The following is a 22,467-nucleotide window of genomic DNA, read 5'->3' as shown; positions in this document are numbered from 1 at the left end:
GTAGTGGGTGGGCTTACTCCTTCTTGGCCTTCACTGAAAGTTAAGCTATTTCATCTTGAAAATAATTTTTGTTTTTGTTTTCTAAAAATTCTTTGTTGTTCCTTGATTACTGCATTTTATGAACAGATTTTTCTTGTTTTATGAATATATTCACTTCTTGAATCTCTCTGAAGAGAGCAGTCAAAATTAAGGACATTTTACTTCTCTTTGTTACCTTTCTTTCTTTGGGTCAGTGTGCCCTTGCTTTTCAACTTAGTGCCTCTCTTAGTTTTTATTAAATAGCTGGTAAGTCTTAGCTGTTCTTCTGTACAGTATTTTCAAGTGAAGGTATGAATCAGTGGTTATCAACCTGAATATATATCATAGTCCCTTAGGGACCAAGTTTAAATACAAATTCCTGGCCTCAAAAAATCTGATTCAGTAAGTCTGGGGTGGGGCACCTAAACCCTTACGTGATTCTGATGCTGTTAACATCTTGGTAACTGGTGTAATTCTAAAAAGGTCAGTATTCTCCTTTACAAAGCATTATTTTCTTCACTGAATATCATCACTGACCACAGGACTTTGCAGGTTGGCTTTCTATTGCTCTGGCGAATGGGAGGTGGAGTTCCTTTTTTCTTTATCAGGCACTTGCAGAGACAAGGCTAACAAGCTGGGACCTATCCCTCTCTCAGTTTCAGGTATAGGGAAGGAATTTATATGCAGGGAGAGTTCTGATTAATTCTGAGTTGTCGTCCCCCCCGCCCCCCCCACATAGAGATTGTCCGAAGCCTATTACCTCCATCTCAAAGTTCACACTATTAGTCCTCTGACAAAGACTTTAGACTTTAGACCAGCATTACTAATTACCATCAGAGTTGTACTGGTCATCTCTGGTGGTTTTTCACTCAGTTGTTCTGTGGTCTGCTTACACTTGCAGGCTCTCCTGACATGAGGTATTTAAGACAGGGAAGAGGTAGATAAATGGGCTCAGGCTGCCATCTTGAACTAGAACACCACTGTTAGTTTTAAAGTGATGTTGGTGTGTAATGTGCCAAGAGGTATTTTGAATTCTTACATAAAATAAACATCATAAAATCTGTAGCAGGATTGCTACTTCCTCATACTCAGGAGTACAAAGAAAAATGTAGCTTCTTTATAACTCATCTTTTTCATTTTGATGGACCTTGGTCACTGGGTAACTAGAGGAAGAGTAACAGTCTTACTTCAGTCTGGTAAACTCAGTCTTATCCAGTAATTTAAATTAATCTCTTTGGATATTTCAGTCTCTGTTTGGATACGAGTCATTCAGATATCATCTCTTATCTCATACCTTCCTGCAGTGGAATCCAGACTTACAGGTTGGATATCTATGGCTTGTGTGACTTTGTAGTGGTAGAAGGGTGTCAAGGACCTGTGGTCCATGTGTTGTCTCCCCTGGTTACTCTCGTGTTCCCTTCGGTGTCAGTGGTTGTGCTACTCCCTGTAATTATGACTACTGTGGTGCTACCAGACCTGTCCTTAGGTGTTCTTCAGATGTCTGGCTGAAGTTTACAACTGATGTTACTTGAGGTCTGTTCTCTTGGTTCCCAGGATGCATTGGCCACCTTCCCAGGTATCACAGATAACCTGAGGTCGGCTTGGGCTTGCGTTGGCCCCCTAGCCAGGTGGTCTCTTTTCCAGGCCTCTGCTATGGAGTTACTTTGCTCCTAATCACAGTGACCTCTTCTGGTAAACTCACTGTCCAACATCTTTAATTACCTTTTGTGTACTACTTCAGAGCCCTCCGGAATTTCCCAGTGCCTTCCATGATGCATAGAAAAGGAAGACTCCAGAACTGATCTCATACCCTTCCTCAATCTGATCATGCTTCTCTGCATATTTTTTGATAGTAATCTCCTGCTTGTGCAGGGTGTGTATAGAGGGGAGGTGAGACTTCAGTGGTATGTGTGGTGGGGGGATGCTCCCGGAAGGCAGACACTTGGCACAGTCTCAACAGGAAGGAGAGCAGAAGCCATTCTGACTCCCAGATTTCTTTATTACATCAAACATTTTTTCCTTTTGCAGCCTCTGCCTGCAGAGAGCAGTGGAAGTATTGGTCTACTCACTTCTCCTGTCTCTGTCTCAATTTTTTATGCGACAATCCTCTGGCCAGAATTAGGAATTTGAGGCTTTAATTCACACTTTCTTTAGGTTTGATCCTCTTCCTACCCTAGGTAACTAACAAGCCTTACCTTGTAGCCATCATGAGCAGAAGGAATATCTGCTCTATGATGAAGAAAAAACTATAATCTGAGTCTTTCAGGTTTGGTTAGAAGATACTAGTGTCAATTTTTTTTTTCCTTTGGGAAAACTAGAATTTCAAGGCTTTTATTGTAAAACCCTTTCTAAAATTTTGGTGAATATTAACTATTTCTTTCTTTTCATATTCCTAAATTTCTCCAACCACATGGATGCTATTATAGAATAGTAGGGAAGTCAGCAGAAGGAAATGCAAATGGGAAAAGTATTTTAATAACTGTTTTCATAATCATTAGTATATATCTACCCTCATTACTCTTCTTTAAAAATTTCTTTGTTTTTTTCTTACACATTTACCCTCTTACCCTTTTAATTATAGTATAGATTCTTATGATGATGTTTCTGAAAAATATTTTTGTTTTTATTTGATTTGTATTAAACCTGTAATTTGGAGATCATTTTGTGTCTTCATAATAATTTTCCCAAACAGGAAAATAGTCTGTGTCTCTATTTCTTTTGTAGCTTCTTTAAATATTTATCAGTAAGGTTTTATGAAATTTTGGAATGTGGTTTTAAAATATAGGTCTCATATTCTTTTTTTCTATGGTTCCTTTTCTTTTTTGTTGTTGTATGTGTTTGTACGTGTTTCAAAGAACAGAATCCAGCTTGCAGTTCAGTTCCTTCTGCCTTATGGCCCTATCCTATGTGTTTCCATAGTACTTTGTTTATTGGTCTTTTCTCGAATTCCTCATATTTATGTTTACTCGAGTGTGGTCAGCTCAAGGGCAAGGACTCAGGTACTGTTTGTCTTTATTTGCCTTATTGACTGATATATTCCTGCTCATGATAGGTGGGGGGGGAATCAGCAAACTCCTTCCCTGGTTTATTTTTCTCCATAGCACTTTCCATATACTTTAAAAAATATATATATTTATTTTATTTTAGAGATGGGGGAGGAACAGAGAGAGAGAGAGAGAGTTCCAAGTAGGTTCCACTCTGAGCATGGAGCCTGGTGGGGACTCAGTCAATCCCACCACCCCGTGATCATGACCAGCACCAAAACCCAGAGTAGGACACTCAACCGACTGTGCCACCCTGGAACCCCCTTACCATATCCTAATGTACTATATTGTTTACTTATTTGTTTTATGTGTTGTCTCTCTCCCCCCCTGCTAAGTTCTAAGTGCCACAAAGATAGAGATTTTTAACTGTTTTATTCACTACTGTATTTCTAATACCTAGAAGAGTACCTGGCACAAAGTTGACCAGTGATTGTAGAATGATTAATTAATGAGTTGTTCAGATTTAGTTAGTTGCCTAAATTATTTCATATGCTCTACCAAATATGATAGGTATAAACTGGCATGGAAAAAAATTAGTAATATAGTCATAAAGGATAGAGTTTAAAAGCTAGGAATATCTTAATATCATCTCAGTTAATTGTTGAGATGGAACAAGAATTTAGAATTCTTTTTTTTTTTTTAAGATTTTATTTATTTATTTGACAGACAGAGATCACAAGTAGGCAGAGAGGCAGGCAGAGAGAGAGAGAGAGAGGAGGAAACAGGCTCCCCACGGAGCAGAGAGCCCGACATGGGGCTCGATCCCAGGACCCCGGGATCATGACCTGAGACGAAGGCAGAGGCTTTAACCCACTGAGCCACCCAGGTGCCCCAAGAATTTAGAATTCTTGAGTAAAAATAACTAGCAGTGGCATCTGGATATGTGGTAGGAAGACTTTGTGATTGTAGTTAAGGAAAAGCATAGTTTTCTGGAATCAGATGTAGGCATGTTACCTGATCTTTTGTACATCAGGGTCCTCCTCTGCGAACTAGGAAAAATTGTACCTTTCTTACTGATTGTTCTGGGACACATATGAGACAAAGCACATTAACTCTTAACACACTGCCTGGCATTTAGTGGAGGCTCAATAAAGGTACCTTCCATTACTCTATTTGGAATATTTTTCATCTGTAGCTTGTGAATGTGAAAGATTTTTTTTTTTTTTAAGATTTTATGTATTTTTTTCATGAGAGACTGGGAGAGAGAGAGAGAAAGAGGAAGAGAGACAGAGGGAGAAGCAGGCTCCCCAAGGAGCAGAGAGAGCCCTGATGTGGGACTCGATCCCAGGACCCCAGGATCATGACCTGAGCTGAAGGCAGATGCCTAACTGACTGAGCCACCAGGTGTCCCTGGATGTGAAAGATCTTTAGCTGGTGTTGAAGCTTTAATCTCTGTAGTGTGCCAGGCTCCCAGGTTCTCTGGATTAAGGCATATCTTCTTTCTTCAACCCAGAGAACACTCTTCTCTGGCAGCTTTTACCTGTTTAGTACCTCCTTATTTCAGGTCTCTTATATCTTGCATTTTTAAACTTCGATTTTGAGAATTTTAAGCATATACCAAAGTAGAGAGCATGAGGAATCCCTGTGCGTCCATTACCCAGGAACAATAGCTGTCAACGTTCAGTATGTTCATATAGCAGAGAAGCTGTTCTTGATACCCTAGTAAAAATGCTTTAGTTTTTTTTCCTTCATTAGCACTGTTAACAAAGCTTTTCATCGTGTATCTAATGTTTTACTTCTCCATTAGACTGTAAACCCCACAAAGGCATGAGTTGTGTCTATTTTCTTTATTGTGATGTACCCAGTATCTTTTACAGTGCCTGAAACATGGGTGGTATTGTATATGAATGAATTCTTAAATAACTGAGAAAGTTGCTAAGGGATTTGAAAAGAGGAACATTTGATGGAAGCCTTTTGACTAGCAAAGATTGAGAAGCATTACTTGGGCAGCTTTATATGGAAACCATAGGTAACTTCTTAGGCTCGGATTCATATACTTCTAAGCAACCTTGCCCTGTTTTTTTTCCCAAGTAAGCTTCTGCTGCAAAGCAAATTCAAGATTATCAGTTGAGTTTATACAGTATTGTCCATCGTAAATGGTGAAGTTGGCTTTTGGGGATCACCCTTGGGTAAGGTAAAATGACCCATTGAGGTTCTAGACCTGTAAGGCTGAGGGATCAAATACCTCAGCAGCTCTGTGGAGAAGTGATAGTCTTGAGGCCCTTGCCCAGCCATCAGCCTATCTGTCTCTCGTTATTATAGCTTCGTTTGATGAAAATCAAGAAAACTGTTTTTCTCTTCAAATTGCTATCCCCTCCTACTTTTTTTGGTACTGTTTTGAAGTAGTAACCATGGTTACTAGTAGAGGCTCTTTAGAGCTTTAAAAACCTCAGTTTCACAGCTGGAGGCAGAATGATCTAGATAAAAGCATAAGAATAAAGCTTACTGTGGTTCCTCCCCCCCCCCCCTTAGAACTGAGTTCTTTCATTAGGGAGCGCTTTGCATAAAGTGAAATGTTCTTTGTTCTCACTAGAGTAGACAACATTTTTATTTAAAATAACAGTAGCCCCTGGCTCCTTCTTAGAGTCAGGAAAGAGGTAGTGCTAACACTCCCCTGTCTTCCACCAGAATCTATCCTCTCTCTATCCTCTTCTTTCTGTTCTCTTTTTCTTTACCACCTTCCCTGGCCCAATAGTGAGTAATTAGTAATACTGAGATTTAAGACTCAGATGGAAAAGATTGTGAAGTTGCAGGTTTAGGTTAATGGGGTGAAAAGGGAATGAAGGAGCGCTAAAACCTTGATACAATGGTACCAGGAGCATGTTTGCCAGGATCTAGAAGAATCAAGGACCAGCTTTTATCCGAGGGCCAGCATAAGTGATTTCTAGAAGGACGGCTAGGCAGCAAATACTATCTTGAGGGATGACACTGTTGAGAAGGGAGAGGAAATCTCTATTTATTAAGCATCTAATATGTATTTAATACCTGCATAGGTAGTTGCTACTCTATCATGCTCTAATACTAGGCTGAAGGGATTCTTTTAAAAATTTTAAATGACTCATAGTTGTTTTCTTTGTAGTGATTTTCTATTCTGAAACTATGTCACCTTCACTTACAGCTGGTTTATACCATCTGGTTTCTTGATGTGATCTAGACCAGATGTTGGCAAACTACAGCCAGTGGGCTAAATCTGGCCTGCAGCCTGTTTTTTGTAAATAAAGTTTTATTAGAACACAGCCACCATACTCATTAGTTTGTAAGTGGCTGCATTTCTACTCTGAAGGCAGAGTTGAGTAGTTGCTAGAGAGACCGTATAGCCTGCAAAACCTAAAATATTTACTAACTGGCTCTTCACAGAACAGTTTGCCAACCCCTATCTAGACAGACTGTATCCGTTCATCTTGGACCAGATGTGGGAATGGTCATAATGGGAGGAAAGCACACTATTAGGTTATACTCTTTGTGGATATTAGGATAGTGGCAGCATGAAAAGAGGTTTCGGGGGATTTGCATGAATGTGACTTTCTGGGCCCTTTTTAATCATTAGCCCCAGCCTAAACTTTGAAAGGAAACCTTAAGTGTGAATATTGTGGTCTTTTTCTTTTTTAATACAGTTCTTTGCCATTTTTTATTCCTACATATATACCTATGATCATAGTCTTGTATGGACTTATTCTAATTTTGTTATTCATTTGTATACTCACATAAATGTAGATTTACATAAGTATCTTAATTGGAAGTGGCCTTGAAGATCATCTGCTCTAACATACTTGCTTTACACATGGCAGAAACTGAGTTTCTGAGAAGTTGTCCTGTATACCAGATGTCACAAAAGTAGGTTAGTGGCAAATCTGAGGGGTAAAACCCTGATGTTTTTTACTAATTCCTGCTGTCATGCAGTCACACATGAAGCCTACTCTGTAAGACCTTGCCCAGTGTATCTTTAAGGAGGACTTAGAAAACTATAGCTGAAGAGGAGAGAAACATTAATTCTAGATTCTTATTTAATTCTGCTGCTGATTGATATCTTTGCAAATTTTTAGTAGGTATATCATCCTTTGATAGAAGTAAAAATCTAGAATGTAAATTAGGCTTATAAGGATGATTATAGACTAAGTTCTAGATATTTGCTTCATTTCCAGGTAAATGTGCAATTATTCAAGTAGGCACAGCCGCTATTCACAGTTCTCGAGTAATTTTAATTTATAAGTGGAACATTGGAGAATCCAGAATCTGTGTTCTAAGTAGGTTACATAAATGTATTTAAATGTTTTTCACTTGTGAACTGAATAAACTATATTTTGTAATTTGTAATAAAAAGACTTTATGGGGCGCCAGGGTGGCTCAGTTGGTAAAGTGACTGCCTTCGGCTCAGGTCATGATTTCAGGGTCCTGGGATTGAGCCCCACATTAGGCTCCCTGCTTGTCTCCTTCTCCGTCTCCCTCTCTGTCTGCTGCTCCTCCTACTTGTGCCATCTCCGTCAAATAAATAAAAATTTTTTTTAAAAAGACTTAATTTATGATTTCATGACTTGATGAAAAGATCCCTTAAGAAGATATGCTTTATCTAAAAAGACAAAAGAAATATACCAGAAATTATAGCCATTTTACTTTTATATTCCTGATAGGGATATTCCCATCACAATTGGGGCAGAGTCATTATTTTCCTTAAAAAGCCTCTCCCTTTATTGCATCAGAAAATAATCCTAGAATTTCTTCTTGCTGGTTCTCTGGGGACCCGTTTTAGATGAGAAGAATCCTAAGAGAAGCTCACACAAAAGGTCTACGTTGGAAACTGTACTAAAAGAGCAGATATTCACATGCTTTTGGCTTATTCTGAGGATGATTTAAAAAACCTCAGCACCATTATTTGCCTATGTTTAATGAATCTCTGCAGAGTTGTGTAATTGCTCCTTTTTTTCCTGTATGTGGTAAGTCAGGCCCCTCTACTTCCTTTCCTTTTACATTGAAAAGTGTTCTAAAATTTTTCCTTAACTTTCCCTTCTTTTGTAGTATAATGAACAAATTCATATAACTCAATAAATTTAACAAATCTTTTTTTTTTTTTTTTTTTTTTTTTTTTTTAAGATTGTATGTATTTATTTGACAGAGAGAGAGATCACAAGTAGGCAGAGAGGCAGGCAGAGAGAGGGGAAAGCAGGCTGCCTGCTGAGCAGAGAGCTCAATGCCGGGCTCCATCCCAGGACCCTGAGATCATGACCTGAGCTGAAGGCAGAGGCTTAACCCACTGAGCCACTCAGGTGCCCCAAATTTAACCAATCTTAACTATAAATTAGTTATGTTCAACTTTTAAAGTATACGATTGCTATGTAATCTTTCAGAAATTAAAGCCATTTTAGCAAGTCAATATTTTATATTTAGTTTTATATTTTTATTGAAGGCCTATGTCCAAATGGGTGTCTACAGAAAGAGAATCAAATGGAACATATGTTTGTTTAAGTTTGGAATCCTAAATCAATGCTGTAATAAATTACACCTGGTTCATTGGAATTGAGACTGACATATAATCATAATGGTTTGGATATCACTTATCTGGAATTCTGATTTGCGAACATAGTTTAATGTTCTAAGCTAGTAGTTGGGAGTTCTTTGAAACCATGTTTCGCCTTGATAGTTACAAAAATAATTGATTCCTCTTACTATTGTTTGAAATTTAAAATTTAATTGTTTATAAAAAAGAACCAGGTGCAAAGTACTGCTTTGTTTTCAAATTTATTAACATGTTTCCAGTTTATTGAATTCTATTTAAATTTATAAAACGTAAGTGTCTAACATGAGTTCCATGAACCCCTTCAGAGGATCATTAAACTCTCCTGATATTTTATTAATTTTTTTTTTTCGTGTGGGAATTGTTTTGTGATGATTAGTGTCTGTAGCATTTTGTAGTCTCAAAGCTGTCCATCAACCAAACAAGGTTAAAAACCACTTTTATAGGACTTCTGAAGCGTTGTACTCTCCAAAGGAATATTGAAGGTAAATTTGCTTTGCGTCCTAGAATTACTTAATCATAGAATTTTAGAGTGACCAACTTGAATACCCCAGAAGTTACCCAAGGATTAGCAGAGAAGCCATTGGGGCTCTTGTGGTATCCTGATTGATAACTTAGGGCCTTTTCAGCCTTCCAGCCTCAGCACAGAGGGTGTGGAGCTTCAAATTGATAGCAAGGTATTTGCATTTGAATAGAAAGCTTTTGTGGGCCCAGTAGAAATCTTGAATAATTTGCTCCAGTAGTTTCATGAAGTATTAGTGTGATGCTAGTTTATGTAGTTTCTTAGGGGTGGATATATGGAGGTCCCTGTAGTCCCAAAGGAGAATCTCTTAATCTTCACAAAAAAATTATACCTTTGGCAGTGTCCATGTTGAATAGAATTTAGGCACATTTCATTCATTCTGTTAGCAAATATTTATTGTGTGCCTACTATGGGGATGTAGGTTTCACCAGCTGATAAAGAGTAATTGTGGAAAATTAATGAGATTGTGTTAATTTAATAATATCTATCAGCAGTTTAATGTTGAAAAATGTTTTTCTTTTTTTTAAGATTAATTTATTTTAAGAGAGAGAGCATGAGCAGGAGGGGTAGAGGGAAGGGAGAGAGAATCTCAAGCAGGCTCTGTGCTTACCCCACAGCCCTACGTGGGGCTCATTCTCAGGACCCCGAGATTACAACCTGAGCTGAAACCAAGAGTCAGACTCTTAATTGACTATGCCACCCAGGCACCCTGGAAGATGTTTTTCTTTCTAATCACAAACCCAGAGAAGAAAATGTCATATAATAATACTGATAGGAGTTTTTGTATGATAGTCTTTAGTATGCCAGTTGACAGAGTTATGAAATATTACAAATTCTCAGACTACTGGGAATTAAAGAAATTGCCTTATTTAAATAAGGACCAAAGCTAAAAATCCAAGATTTTCATTTTATTTATCACTCTTCACTATCTGATTGAGATTTAACTATTGTTCTTAAGTTAATGATTTTTTATTGTTTAAATTTGTGGTCACATTTCTCACTGTGAACATAGAACCTGAATTTTTACATTATTTGGTAATATTAGTAGCATAGTTACAAGTAGCTAAAGCTATAGCAAATTAATTTGAAGTAATCTTTTTAAAATTTATTTTAATTTTTTTTATTTTAAAAAATATTTTATTTATTTATTTGATAGAGAGAGAGAGGGAGCATGAGCAGGGGGAGAAGCAAGGAGAGAGGGAGAAGCAGACTCGCTGCTGAGCAGGGAGCTCAATGTGGGATTTGATCCCAGGACCATAGGATCATGACCTGAGCCGAAGGCAGACACTTAACAGACTGAGCCACCCAGTTGCCCAATTTGAAGTATTCTTTTTTTTTTTAATTTGAAGTATTCTTAAATGAACATAGAGTCAAATGAATTTAAGATTACACATGATTGTAATCACTTTTCATATATGCTTAAGATGCTTTCAAAGTAAGGATTTTATGATTTAATATCTTACATTTCAAAGAATTAAAGACTAATCCCATTTTACAATATTCATTTTACACGGTATGCTCGAGATTTATGAACTGTGAGATTTTGTGCATATCTTTACGGTGCCAGTTAATCAGTTTGGCTTTTAAAACTGGAACAAGATTCTTCAACATTCTGACTCCTATTTTAAGATTCCTTACTCAGTTCAGCTTATTAAAAAAAAACAAAACTCCAAAGAAATACTAACAATGTAGTATTTCTGTTGTGTTTGTTTTCACATTCTATATCTTTTAAAATGTATTTATTTTAAAATTTGCACATGTATGTAATTGGTTTTCAAGGGTGGATATATGATGAAGTATTTTGATTACAGGCAGTAAGATTCAATTGATGCAGGAACCTCAGTTGTGTCCTGCCCCTCCCTCCTTTCCGTGCTCCCATGATTAGTATCCTGAGCTTGTAACCTTATATTTATTACATTCTGATTTATTGCATATTTATTGTATTGTATCTTTCCTCAGCTAAACTTCCCCTATTCCCAAGTCCTTGAGGACAAGGCTCTAGATCAACTTTGAATCTTCAGAATGTAGCACACAGCAGATGCTCATATATTTCTTAAATGAATGAACTGATTGAGGGACATGAGGGACTTATCTTTGGGTCTTCTCTACTCACCAAACAAGATTTTAAACTCTAGGGTACTCTATAATGGTTTTCCAGAGCCTATATGTCTCCAGAGAGATTGACTGATTGATTGATTGATTGATTTTAATTGGTGTACATAATTGTAAGGGCTGGCAAATCTGAAATCTGCAGAACAGGCTGGCAGGCTGTGCACCCAGGAGAATGTTGATGATGCAGCTCAAGTCTGAAGATGTCTACAGGCAGAATTACCCCTTCCTTGGGGAGCTTCAGTCTTTTTTTTCCTCTTAAGGCCTTCAGCTGATTGGATGAAGCCCGCCTATATTATGGAGAATAGTCTGCTTTACTCAGAATCTCCTGACTTAAATGTTAATTTATCTTCAACGAAATCCAGAGTCAGAATGTCTACAAGGGAAAAAGGAAGAACTATTGCAAAAAGTGAAAGAAGTTTAAGAGACATATATCCCAATGCTGAGGACTTCATTTGGATCCTGATTAGATCAAACCAGTTGTAAAAAAATTGACTTTGTTAGGCAAACAGAAAAAATTTAAAATGGAGTAGGTATTAGATGATAGGAAGGAGTTGTAATTGTATTGGATATAATAATTGGTATTGTTCCATTTTAAGAATGGGAAAAAAAGAGAACTCTGTATAGACTGAAGTTTTTATGGGTCAAACAAATAGAATATCTGGGATTGCTTTAAAATACTCTTTCTCTCCATGCCTACAGTAGGTGGAACAAGATCAGCAGAACATTAATAATTGCTAAAGTTGGGTAATGGTTATAAAGGGATTTATTGTATTATTTCTGTGTATAAAAGTTTCTATAAAAATTTTTTTAAATGAGTAAAAGTATAATAAAAACAGGGCTTGTCACATAGTAAAAAAAAGGAAGTTGGGCACCTGGGTGGCTCAGTTGGTTAAGCGACTGCCTTCAGCTCAGGTCATGATCCCGGAATCCCAGGATCCAGTCCCGCATCGGGCTCCCAGCTCCATGGGGAGTCTGCGTCTCTCTCTAACCTTCTCCTCACTCATGCTCTGTCTCACTGTTTCTCTCTCAAACAAATAAATAAAATCTTAAAAAAAAAAAAAGAAGTTAATTCATCTTAAAAAAAAATAACCTTCATATCAGCACCTGGATTGGTGTTTGACCATGTATCTGGGTACTGTGGCTTCACCAAGTTGACATGTAAAAGTAACAGTCATAGGTACCGAGTAAGTGATTAATTTCAGTGGGAAAAAGTTTCCTAAGGGGCGCCTGGGTGGCTCAATTGATTAAGTGACTGCCTTCAGCTCAGGTCACAATCCCAGAGTCCTGTGTTGGAGTCCAACATCGGGGCTCCCTACTCAGCAAGGAGTCTGCTTCCTCCTCTGCCCCTCCCCTCACTCTCTCGCACTCTTTCACTCTCTCTCCCTCAAATAAATAAATAAATAAATAAAAATCTAAAAAAGAAGGGAAAAAGATTCTTCAGCATTTTCATAAAGAAATCAGCTATGGAAAAATTGAAATTTGTATAAAGAATACTAGTAAGTTAAAAAAGAAACATGCATGAGTAGCTATGGCCAAGACTATATTTATATATTAGAATCTTATTTTTGTTTTCCTTTATTTTTTTTTATTAACATATAATGTATTATTTGCTTAAGGGGTACAGGTCTGTGAATCATCAGTCTTACACAATTCACAGCACTCACCATAGCAGATACCCTCCCTAATGTGCATAACCCAGCTACACTATCCCTCCCTTCACCTCTCACCACGCCAGCAACCCTCAGTTTGTTTCCTGAGATTAAGAGTCCCTTATGGTTTTGTCTCCCTCCTCATCCCATCTTGTTTCATATCAGAATCTTATTGAAGTGCAACATAGGAAACAATTGAAGCATATGAACAAATACTACATATTGTATAAGTTAGGAAATTTTCAGGTACCAGTGATCAGAATGGGATAGATTTAAGAAAATATTTTTAAAGAATATGCATTTTGATCTGATTTTGAAGAATGTGTGCATGCTATGTATACATATGTGGAGTTGGGGAATAATCTCAATAAGTATAATACCAAAGGCCTTTGAGAGTCTCGGGGAGGGAAAGGTAAGGAAAAACTGAAAGAGGGCCTTGAGTATACATTGTACATCTGTTAAACTAGACAATTAAAACAACAACAAACTTCTTGAAAGTTAATTAGGAGGGAAGTGATTAATTAAAACATTCCTTGCAGATACTGTTCTGAATGTATAATGGACTAGAGTGGTTTCTAAGCCCCCAACCACAGGAGATGAGAGCGTGGACAGAGATTTATAAATAGACAGATAATCCAAGTCTCTCAGAGGTTGCTGTAGAACTTTGTGATTTCATGTTGCAGACAAAGATGAGAGAGGTTGGATATACTAAGTTTGCCTAAACTGGCAGTCTGACACTTTAAGAGTGATGTTAGTTTCGATAGTGATGTGGAAATAGAGAGAGTGGGCAGGTAGAATACGGTGCATGATGTACTTGCATGACTTAGTAGATACTCCCTGAGGTAGAACTTACTGTAGTGTATTCTATTATTCCCAGCATTCCACTCAGAGGCATAGAATGCTCCTTTTAAGGTATTAAAAAAAAAAAAAAAGATTTATTTGTGTATTTGAGAGAGTGAGAGAGAGCACAAAAGTACAGCGGGGAGGGGCAGAGGGAGAGGGCATCTCCCCCAAACTCTGTGCTGAGTGCCCAGTGCAGAGCCTGGAGCCCATGTGGGCCTCAGTCCCACCACCCTGAGATCATGACCTGAGCCGAAACCAAGAGAACAGTGCTTACCAAACTGTGCCACCCAGGCGCCCCTTAAGGAATTTTATCCTACTTGGTGAGGTCAGCAGACTTTGGTTACAAAATTTATAGTATAAAATCTAATATTTGAAGATATCAAACTACTGATAAATCATCTCTGTCAATTGTGTAGTTAGTATCTGCTGTGACGAAGACAAAAAAACTGTAGAAGTTCAAAATGGGAGGGTATTTACCACTATTTTCTGGGAGGAATTTATGAAGGATGTCAGATTTAATCTCTCATAAAATAGGATTTGGAGCATCTTACATAGTGGAGCTAATGGGGCAAGTGGAAAGCCTCACAAGTGGGAGGCTTAGCTATGACCGAAATGTACTACATGTTTTAAAAGAAAGCTCTGTTAATTTGGATTATCTTTTAATTTATACACAGCCCTTGTGCCTGCTTATTGTGTCTGGTGAGTCATTTTTATAGGCCTCAGCCTTAGCCCTACTGTTTACATGGAGCCCTGGTGACCTGAAACTGTAGCTTCAGTCAGTTATTTTTACCTTTTTTTCTCACTTCCCTTCTCTTTAGCCTGTCAGTCTCAAAAAACCATGAGTGTATTGGTCACTTCTTGAAAGTAACACTGAGATTATCTGTTATTTCCCACCTGTTGTTCTTTACTTTGTCATCATACTGTGTGTGCTTTTGTTTTCATTGCTTTGCTTTGCCCATAGTCCTAACAGTGGGGATATTCCTTGGTCCAGTCACATAGTCCTACCATTGTCATTGTGCTTTGGCCTGCCTCCTCTTGCTTTCTTTCCAGATAGGAGCTTTTTTCAATGGTAGTATTTCTTTCTGTGCGTGCTTCTCAGGCGCCACTCTGATTCGTTTTCCAAACCTTTTTACCTCTTACTGTTTTAGTCCCATGGTAAATCTCTTCTTTGGATTGCATTTATAGCAGTTTTTATGATATGCACAGAATTTGAATTACTGAAATAAAACTGCATTTATTTTCTGTACCCTAGTTAATACTCTTTGCCTCAGTTTTTATTAAGTCGACTGATTTTCTTTCCAAGTAGTCTGTATCTTCAAGGCTTCAGTACATATTATCATCTTGCAATAAAAAATAGTTGGTATTGTTGAGGCTTGTCACTTATAAGTTTAAAATATTAATGCAGTTTACATGGAAAACTTTCTATAATTCTGTAGCTTCAATATTATTTTTAAAATAATACTGTACACTTATAATCAGTGAAACTACATTTTTAACAGTCCTGGGAAAAAAGGATTTAAGAGCTCCTGAGCATCTTAATCCCACTCCTTTCTGTGACAGTTTTATTAATTGGGATTCCTCTGGAGATTGTTCTTTGGAAAACAGCCCCTCCTTCTTCCCACCTTTTCCCAAGAGGTTAGAATACAAGTATTCCTTTCCTCGCATGTACTTTAAACTTAGTTAGAATTATTATGTCTCCTCCCCTCCACCTTAATTGTTCCTTTTTACTACTTCTGTAGTTTCAAAAAATACTCTAATTAAAATTCGGGAAGGACACTGAGACTTCAATGTAGCTTTCATTTGTTATATTAGGTATAATTTGCTAAATGGTCGTGTGATTGGGGAAGACTACCAACAAGTAATTGGATGGTCAGCTTGTAAACTATTTTTTCCATAAATGTTAAATTCTTTTAAACGTTTATGTAATAACTGGTATTTTTCTTTTTTAAGATTTTTTTTTATTATTTTTTTTTATTTGACAGACAGAGATCACAAGTAGGCAGAGAGGCAGGCAGAGAGAGGAAGGGAAGCAGGCTCCATGCTGAGCAAAGAGCCCGATTCAGGGCTCGATCCCAGGGCCCTGGGATCATGACCCGAGCCGAAGGCAGAGGCTTTAACCCACTGAGCCACCCAGGCGCCCCAATAACTGGTATTTTTCTTAAATATTTTTCTTTAGGTAATCAACAGTATATTTGTGTTAATAAATAAGAACATAAGTAGAGCTATTTAAAGTATTTATGTTGTTAGTCGCCATAAAATACTCTTCTATAATCTCCTTAATCCATTGAATAAAAAATTGTTGTCCTCCATCAAAAAGTATGTTAGTGTGATCCAAGCAGTAGTATGTATACCCAACCTAAGAGATGAAATTTTACCAGTACAATGGAAACTCCCTTTGTATGTCTGCCTCAGCTCATCCCTCTTCCTACCTCCCCACAAGTGTAAACACTATACTAAATTTTGTGATTTTTTTTTTAATTTTTAAAAGATTTTATTTATTTTAGAGTAGAGAGGGGGGAGAGTGCCAGCATGAGTGGGGGGAGGGGCAGAGGGAGAGAATCTTCAAGCTGACTCCCCACCGAGTATGCAGCCTGAGTCAGGGCTTGACCTTACTGAGCTCAGCAGTGTTCAACCCACTGGGCCAGCCACATGCCCTTTTAATTTTTATTCTTTTTAATTTTAAAAAAAAATTTTAAAAAGAGTTTTATTTACTAGAGCGAGAGCGAGAGAGAGAGAGCATAGTCGGGGGGAGGAGCAGAGGAAGAGGGAGAAACAGACTCACCACTGAGCAGGGAGCCTGACACCAGCTTGATCCTGGGACTCTGGGATCATGACCTGAGCTGAAAGCAGACTCTTAATGGACTAAGCCACACAGACACTCCTGCCACCTCTTTTAATTTTTTGAAAATAAGTCTTACTACATATATGTCTATACTAAACAGAATAGTATTGATTTATTTATTTCTGAACTTTATAATAAATGGTATATTGCGTGTTTCTTTTTAAGATCTTCTTATAAGTTTCTAAGATTCATTTACATTGCTCTGTACATTTTTCTCATGGCTAGTTGTAAATATGCAATAATATTATTTTATTGTTGATTGATACACTCGTTCTTGTTTTTTCTATTATGAACAACACCGCAATGAGTATTCTTATATACATCTTGTGGTATACATGTGTAAAAGCACCTGTACCTAGGAATAGAATTGCTGGACCATATGGTATATGCATTTTCAGTTTCAGATAATGCTAAATTATTTTCCAGTTCGATTTGTGGCACAGAGTGGCTAGATGTACACTAAAAATTTCCTGTTTTTCCTGGGCACAGATTAGGTTGTCCTTTCCATCTTTTTTTGCATTAGGAATGTCTATTTAGATGAGTTCTATTATGTAGAATATGAGTAGAATGTATGCCTCTTATAGGCTTGGCCCACAGAAATCTGCCATGTGTGATCATCCAATTTCTCTTTTTCCATCATTTGGCCAAGTTGTGTTTCTCCCATACCAATTCTTGCATTTTTCCCTCCCCCTGTTATGTACACTGTGCCAGTTATACCTGTATAGATAGAATAGAGGTGGTGGTCAGTGACTGTCTCTGTCTTATTTCTGTTTTTAAAGTCAATACTCCAAGTATTTCACAATTATCTACAATATCTTCTATGTTCTCTTGATACCTTTTATTAAGTAAGGATGTTCTCTTTAAGATTTTTCTAAAAATGATACCAGGAATGTTGAATTTCATTGAATGTTTTACCAGTTACTATGGAAATGATCATTTGAGTTTTCTCCCTTGATCTATTAATTTTGTGAATAATATTTATATCTTTGTAATGTTAAATCACACTTGTATCCCTAGCATAAACTCATATGGACAAATCTTTTGTTCATCAGTGCATTCAGTTTGCTAATACAAGTATCTTTCAGTAAGAACATTTTTTTAGATTCTTAGTTTGGATAGTAAGGGATGCTCTGTAAAGTGCCTATTTCAGAAATTCCCAAACTTCCCCAGTTCATGGTGCCCTTAGAAAGACCAAACAAAAGAAATATCTAAAAGCTATATTTATTAAGCAGTTAGGTTCAAACGACTTCATATTTATGTCCTAACAGCTTAGTAGCCGTTTGAGAAAAGTACATAGATAAATTCAAAGAAAAAGCTATATTTTCATTTTATTTTTAAATAACTGCAGTTATAGTCGGCCTTGAACAATGCAGGGATTAGAAGCACTGATCCTCTGCACAATCAAAAAGCCTCCAAACTTAACTACTTAATAGCCTACTCTTGACTGGAAGCCCTACTAATAATACAGTCAATTGATACATAGTTTGTATTTTTACAATGAAGTAAGCTAGAGAAAGAGAAATCCTTTTAAAATTATAAGGAAAAGAAAGTAGAATATTGTACAACACAGTTCAAACCCATGCTGTTGGAGTCAACTGTACTTACTAGTGGGATGTGTGTGCTTGAAATTATTGCTTAACTTCTCAAATCTTGGAATGAGATTGGGCACTGCCACGCTCATTTCCTGTTCCATGTTGATTTTCACATGGTGATTGCTTTTTTATTGCAGCAACTACCATAAACTCAGATTCACAAAGAGGTCATCAAAAGGAATGCAGTGTGATTTAATGTTGAAACCATGAAAGAAAGCATGTGATATTTGACAGATGTTGTATATTGCTGTTTCCTTCAAATTGAAAACATCCCTTGATACCCCTGGTGGGTTCACTGTGGCACCTCAGGGTGACTTGGAACGTAGTTTGGAAGCTACAGAACTAGGTAGGTCCTGAGTTTTGGAGAAAGGATAGTGAATGACAATGTGGACATTAAAGAATACTGCATTTTCCCCCATTTGATACACCTTCTAAAGTATTGAGGTGATTGGAATAACAAAGGATATCAGCCCCACCTTTAATAAAATGTGCTTTATAAATTCATTTTTTGTGATGAGGCCTCAATTGTGAGGGATACCTGTATTTAGAGTTTCACACCTGTGTTTAAGAGTAAGATCGACATATTTCCTTTACTAATACTGTTTGGTTTTAGTATTAAGGTTATACTGGCCTCATAGGATAAATTGGGGAATAATTCCATTTCTGGCAAAGTTTTTGGTAAAATTCAACTGCCTTGTGAGAAGATTTTTTAAAAAATTGTTACGATTGTGTTTTCTTTTTTTTCATTTGCTTGTCTATATTTTCTTATTTTCTATAATGCCATGTAATACACCTTTAAGAACAAGCAGTCTTATATCAAGACACAAAAGAAAATCTGTATATGGAGTTAATTCTAAGTAGTTTGATCACTCGGTTCAAATCCTGTACTGTTAAATGTTAAAGCTAATTGACTTGTGGTTTGGGAGAAGATTTTTAAAACTATTGATTTAGTTTTCTTGAGAGCAGTAGGATTATTAAGTCTTTCTGTATCTTCCTGGTTAGTTAGTTTTGTTTTTTTTTTAAGCAAGGGAAAATTTTTTTGAATAATTTTAGATTTATAGAAAAGTTACAAAAATAGTATATTAAGTTCTAGTATGCCCTTCATCGACCCCACCCCATTCTTGACATCTTCCATTACCATGATACATATGTTAAAACTAGGACAGCGGTGTTGACTAATTAAACTTCAGACTTTATTTGGATTGGAATAGTTTTGTTTTGTTTTGTTTTTTATTGATATCCTCTTTCTGTCTGGGGCCAACCCAGAGTATCCCATTGTTTTTGGTGGTCATGTCTCTCCAATCTCCTCTAAGTCTATGACACTTTCTTAGTTTTTCCTTATTTTTTTGACCTTGACTCTTGAGGTGTGCTGACCAGCTGTGCTATAGAATATCTCCCTATCTGGATTTATCTCATGTTTTTCTCACGTTCAGACTGAGGTTATGAGAAGAATACCACCAAAGGGAAGTGCCATTCTCATCACATCATTTTAGGGGGTAGATGATATCCACCACGTCACCGATGATGGTGAATTAACGTTCCTCACAAGGCTGAGGTAGTGTTGGCAGGTTTTCCCATCATGAAGTTATTGCTCTTCTCTTTCCCCACTTAATTCTTTGGTAACGAGTTCCTAAGCCACTAAGTCTAGAGATTAAGCACCATCTTTTAGAGGGAGGGGTAGCGCCATATATTTTTTGGAATTCTTCTCTTTACTTATTTGTTCCGTCATATGTTTATATCAGTGTGTCCTAGGTTAGTTTTAATGGGTTTTGTTTTAAGAATTTACCTATTTCATTTAAGTTTTCAAATCTGTTCGTAGAAATGTTTTCATAATATCCTATTTGTTTAATCTTTGGTTTATTTATAATTAGGTTCTCCTTCATTTTTATTTTTTTTTTATTTTTATTTTTTAAAGATTTTATTTATTTATTTGTCAGAGAGAGAGAGGGAGAGAGAGCAAGCACACGCAGACAGAATGGCAGGCAGAGGGAGAAGCAGGCTCCCTGATGAGCAAGGAGCCCGATGCGGGACTCGATCCCAGGACGCCGGGATCATGACCTGAGCCGAAGGCAGCTGCTTAACCAACTGAGCCACCCAGGCGTCCCTCTCCTTCATTTTTAATAATTAACTTGTATCTTTTTTTTCTTGACCTCATCAAGGGTATTTTGTTATTGATTTCAAAGAACCAGCTTTTGGTTTTATCATTCTCTTTATTGTGTTTGTTTTCCATTTCATTGATTTATGCTTTTATATTTCTTACTCTTTATTTTTTTTAAGGTGAGGTTATTTTTTGAAATAACTTTGTAGTTAGACATTTAGCCCATTAGTTTTCAACCATTCTTCTTTCCTAAAAATAAAATAAAACTTTCAACCATTTCTTCTTTCCTAATATTTATGGGAATACATTCTCCTCTTGAATGTTGCTTTTGCTGCATTTTATAGTTTTGAAATGTAGTATTTTCATTATTGTTTCATTCTTAGTTTTACAGTTTTTTTCTGTTAAGAAATAATTGTTTTCTGTTATTATTTCTTGAATTATGAGTTATTTAGAGGTGGAGTTTTAAATTTCCAATTGCTTGGCAGTTTTGTGTTTAGTTTCTTTCTGACTTTTTTTTCATTGTGTTGTGATCAGAGAATATAGTCCTTTTGGTGGTAGTGATTATTCTGTTCTCTCCTGCATGTTTCTTAACCTCTCTTTCATACTTTCCTTTCTAGTGACCGTGTAGGCTACTGTAAATTTGTCATAGCTGGAAATTTTTAAGACAAATTTTTAAATTTTTACTGATATTTTATAATAGTGCTGTGTTTACTTGTGTGTTTTGTGATTTTTTTCTTGAATTCTGAACTCCTTTTTTTTGGAATCCTGTGTAATTATGAAAACTCTTTGGTTTAAGTTCAGGATACATTCTTCTAGAGTGGATTTTTATTTCCTTCTACTATATGCTTGGCGTTGGGGGGCTTGGTCTGTGAACCTGGATTTTAACTTAAAATTCTTACTCTTGGTTTTTTAGGAACATCCACATCGTGTAGATGATTCAGGCATCAAATTCTCATGATGTGTTTGCTAAAACAAAGAGGTAAATTTTCCTTGATGTTTGCCTTTGAGGTGTTTTTGATGTTTGAGTTCATCCTTTTCCTGGGTTATTGTCCATTTGGGTCCCGGCTTTGTCTGATGGCATCTGAGACCTCAGGAGGCCTGGGCCTTTTTCCTTGATCTCTCTCACTCCTAGTGTATGCCTCCATGTGTTACCTGGCAGCTTTGCTGCTTGCTTTTCCATCTTTTTTCTTGATTTGTTGCCATTCCTGATGTTGGTGGTTTTCCCTTGCATTCTTTATGGGGTATCCAGCACTGAAAACGGTAATTTTTATATTTTATTGAGCAGTTTCAGATGGTATGTAGCAGAAAATTTTAAGACCTCTAGTATATTTCAGAGAATGGAAATCCTGTTGGAAATTCTTCAAAAGAATAGTTTCTAGAAACCAGTCCAGACCCACAGACTAGAATCTGTAGAATACAGGTCCTGTGGGTATTTTTAAAAACTTCTTAGATAATTTGGATGCACTATAAGGCTTGATAACCACTGGCATAGAAAATGTTAAGGACTTTTTGTGTAAACTTAAATAATTAAACATTCATAGCTAATGTTTACTGAAGGTAAGCTAACATACATAGTAGGCATGCAATAATCCTGGCTGTTAGTAGTATTATTACATGCTGGGCTCTATTCTAAATCCTTCACACATCTTGTAATCTGTTCCTCACAACAATGCTATAGCTACTACTCCTATTCTCATTTTATAAATGAGAAATTGAAGCACAGCAATATTAAATAACTTACTCAATATTACGTAGCTTACAGGTAGCACAATTGGTACTTTAATCCAGATAGTTAATATAATTCCAGAGCATATAAGCTTAACACCTAGTCCCTATGGTCTTCCAGATAATTAGCATCTTATTGATTCCGAGAGGGAATCTAACGTTGTAGAATATAGCAAGAAAAATATATTTGAATTATTATATATTCATGTCACTTCAGCATAGGTATAAGGGAAGCAGAATAGTATAGTAGAAACATCTTTGATTTACAGGAAGACAGGCATGAATCTTTTCCTCAATTGCTTACTGTATAGCTATGAGAAAGCAGTTTATCTTTTCTGAGTTTTTACTTTTCTTATTGGTAAACGAGGATAATTATTTTTACTTCGTGGAGATTTTGAAGAAATAAATAGAGCCTGTAATGTGTTGCTTAACCATATGCAAAGTGGAAGGTCAGTATCAGGATTTATGGTATCCCCTAAGAAAACTGTGTTGACTCCCGTACAGGAGATTAT

The 22,467-nt window shown here is 36.7% G+C and overlaps 1 protein-coding gene across 5 annotated transcripts in view; it reads left to right on the top strand.

The window, feature by feature from the left end:
• Positions 1-22,467, top strand: part of LOC111154077 (nuclear receptor coactivator 1) — a 154,808-nt gene that overhangs the window by 5,261 nt on the left and 127,080 nt on the right. For all 5 annotated transcript variants that reach the window (XM_022513433.1, XM_022513434.1, XM_022513435.1 and 2 more), the window contains exon 2: positions 21,144-21,209. The gene's annotated coding sequence lies outside the window, so the exon portion shown is untranslated. The remainder of the gene's footprint in view (positions 1-21,143; positions 21,210-22,467) is intronic.

This window comes from Enhydra lutris, unplaced genomic scaffold (assembly GCF_002288905.1).
Source record: "Enhydra lutris kenyoni isolate GAN:26980312 unplaced genomic scaffold, ASM228890v2 scaffoldscaffold35, whole genome shotgun sequence".
Lineage (NCBI taxonomy): Eukaryota > Metazoa > Chordata > Mammalia > Carnivora > Mustelidae > Enhydra > Enhydra lutris.
The sequence above is the reverse complement of the archived record's forward strand: the minus strand, read 5'-3'. Positions and strand labels throughout refer to the sequence as shown.